This window comes from Benincasa hispida, chromosome 3, assembly GCF_009727055.1.
Source record: "Benincasa hispida cultivar B227 chromosome 3, ASM972705v1, whole genome shotgun sequence".
In the NCBI taxonomy this organism is placed as follows: domain Eukaryota; kingdom Viridiplantae; phylum Streptophyta; class Magnoliopsida; order Cucurbitales; family Cucurbitaceae; genus Benincasa; species Benincasa hispida.
Genome location: NC_052351.1, coordinates 3,017,000 through 3,020,231, shown reverse-complemented (window position 1 = coordinate 3,020,231; position 3,232 = coordinate 3,017,000).

Below are 3,232 nucleotides of genomic sequence, written 5' to 3'. Positions count from 1 at the left end.
CTTCTCAGATTAAGAGAGCAATCTGGGAAAAGTGTGACATTTTGACTCTCAAGTTCATGTCTATTTGGTCCATATATTTGACATGCATTTCAATTTTATGATTAATAGGTTCTTTATATATATATTTGAAATTTACAAAAAATAATTAATCTATTAACTGGAAACAAAAATGAATGTTACGACTAATAGAAATTTTAAATTTTTACTTTTGTGTTTAGTAGATTAGTGAATTTAAAAAATGTCGAATATGTTAATAACTTATTAGACACTGAAGTGAATGGAGGGATATATTCAATACTAAATAAAAAATTTAAAGATTTATGAGATGTATTGTATACAAATCTACTAAATTTTCACTTTAGTATGATATTTGGCGAGTCCTAGAAATTTGAAGAAATAATAAGACAGCCTTAAAAAAAAGTGTCTAATTTCACCTTTAAATTTATAAGAAGTAGATTAATGGAATTTTCTATTTCTTTTATGTTTTTTATTAGGTTTGTTCGTTCTTTACAAATGCTAAATTACATATGCAATTATTCATCATAAAAAAAAAATAGTCAAATCATTCCACTAGTTATAGGGAGTGTAACTAACTAGTGAGTATTACCTTTCCTCATAGCGATGGGTCCTAGGGTAGAGATTCAAAGAATCTCCATCTAGAGGGAGGGAGTGGTCTCCGCCTATATATAACCTAAAGAAAATATTTATGTTACATCTCTATAATCACAATAAATAAAAGAGTTTTTAAGATTATGATAACACAAAAGTTCAAAGTTGTTTTTAGTCAATTAAAGAATAATAATAATAAATTTTTTTATGATACTAAAATTACGACTTTTAATACTTCAAATTACGTACTATTTATGTTGATGTCAAATTTTAATCAAACTGAACTTATTCTCCACGTAATAGCAATAGTAAATTTGTATTTCGAGGAAGAGAGCTCGCCTGAAAATAATGAGAAATCTGGACACCGATGTGGTGTAGGATATACCTATTCCGATGCTAAAGTCAGAAGGTTGGAAGACAGAAAGTATTTGATTTTAAACGAAAAACTTATTTGTCTAGTGTGCTTCCCTTCCTTCTTATTTATAGCTTTTGGTTGAGTCATGTTTCCTTTTCAGATTCTCTTTTCTTACTTCCTAGTCTGATTAGGATCTCCTGTATGCTAGTTCAGAGTGGGTTTGTTCGGGTCGAGGTCGAGCAGTTCAGATTGGCCTCCTCGGGCCTGATCTTCACGCCTTTGGCCTTATTATGCTAGACTCAAAAGATTGGGCCATCTTTCATAAGCGAGGCTGATCATGCTCGTTTGCTACTCAATCCATTTTTCTTTCATCTTTTTGTCCTCTTTCCCTTGTCGTGCCATTTTTACCCTGATTCTAGAATCCACCCGTAATAACTTCTATAAAAAAATTTTAAAAAAATACTTAACTAATATTTCTTCTCATGTATAGCATGCTTAATAGAGAAAATATTTCCTAACAAATCATTTTTCTCAAAAGTCTTCTCGTCTCAAATCCACTATGATTCTTCCCAACTCATAAATGCATACATATATAATAAATATTTTTAAAAAAGACATATTTTTGTTCTTTTAGTGTGGGTTGGTTAAAAAAGCATTGAAAATTGTTAAAATACCTTTGAATCTGTTATATGACGTTTTGAATAAGTATGGAGTTTCGTTTTCTTTGTTTGACGATTTCATAACAAAAATGGTGAATTAATTATATTTTGAGGAGATTTATGTTTGTGTGCTACGATATTTCCATAGTCGTCGGTGTTAAATTCTTTTAAAACGACATGTTTGGTTTGTCCTCCTCCTTTTTTCAGACATCCAAAATTCATTCCTAAAAGTCAACAATTTGATCTTAATTCAAACGAACCCTCATCCTATGTCACCATACAATGGATAATTTTCCTCTCACACACACATCATTTTCAATATTTAATGCCTTCCCATTCCCTTTACAATTAATTAAAATTAAATTCCATCCCCCTTTTTATTTATATTTAGTTATATGCAATTTCATTTTTAAATTTCTTTTATCAAACATTATGGCCTGGGATAAGAGTTACCATCAAAATATAATAACCATCTATTACTACCGTAAAAACTATTTCAAAGTCTCCAATTAACTATCGTCAATACTATTTCAAAACTCCCATTTGTCACAGTATTTACTATTTACTACAGTTTTTACTATTTTATATTTATCATTTTTTTTTATTATTTGCTATAGTGTTTACTATTTCCTTCCCAAACTAAAATAGTTTACACCTCAAACTCATACTATTATAACATAAACTAAAATAATCTACACCCAGACGCAAACTATCATAACCCAACTATAATAACCTAGGACTATGATAATTAACTCATTGTCCTAAACGCCCCCTATAATTTTAGAATCAACTAGTTTACATCAAATTTGTCAATTAAACTAAAAATTATCAACAAAAGTTTGAACAAGCGATAATGCTTATTGATTTTTTTAACGGGAAATTAGAATAAATTGATTTTTTAAAAATATATTTTTAACCTGTTTGTTTATATATGCGTGTCTCTCCCAAAATAATCTTAAAGAATGATTACAAATCAAATCCAAAATATTAGAAAATATATCATAACGTAATATATATAATATATAGTAAAATATAGATACTCTATCAATAATAGATCTTGATGTGAGTCTTCACTAATAGACTTAGCTATATTTGTAACTTTCAAAAAATATTGTTATACATCTAATTATTATCTCTAAAGTAGTAGAATTGATTTCTTTTTTAAAATAAAAAGCCTTGGTGGATAATTTGGAAAATAAAAAGATTAGCTTGCAATTATTAGCTTTATAATATATGATATGGAGTTTCTTGACTTTTAGCTGAATTATTCATGTTCCACAACTTGTAGTGTATGTGTATAGTCCATCTTTGATTTTGTGTCACATATTTGGTCCATTCATTAATGTTTTGAAAGATACTCTCTTAAACTATATATATTTAAGGAATTTTAATTTTGTGTCATATATTTGGTCCATTCATTAAGGTAATTATAAGTCTTATTTTACCGTTTGACAATCTTACATATTTAAATTTAGTCTGGTAACTTCTAATAAATATATTTAGTTTTTTAAATTTTAAACTACAAAGATTAAATTATTATCTATTATAAAATTTATAAACTAATTAACTATTACAAACTAAAATTTAAGAATTGGATTGTTAAACATCA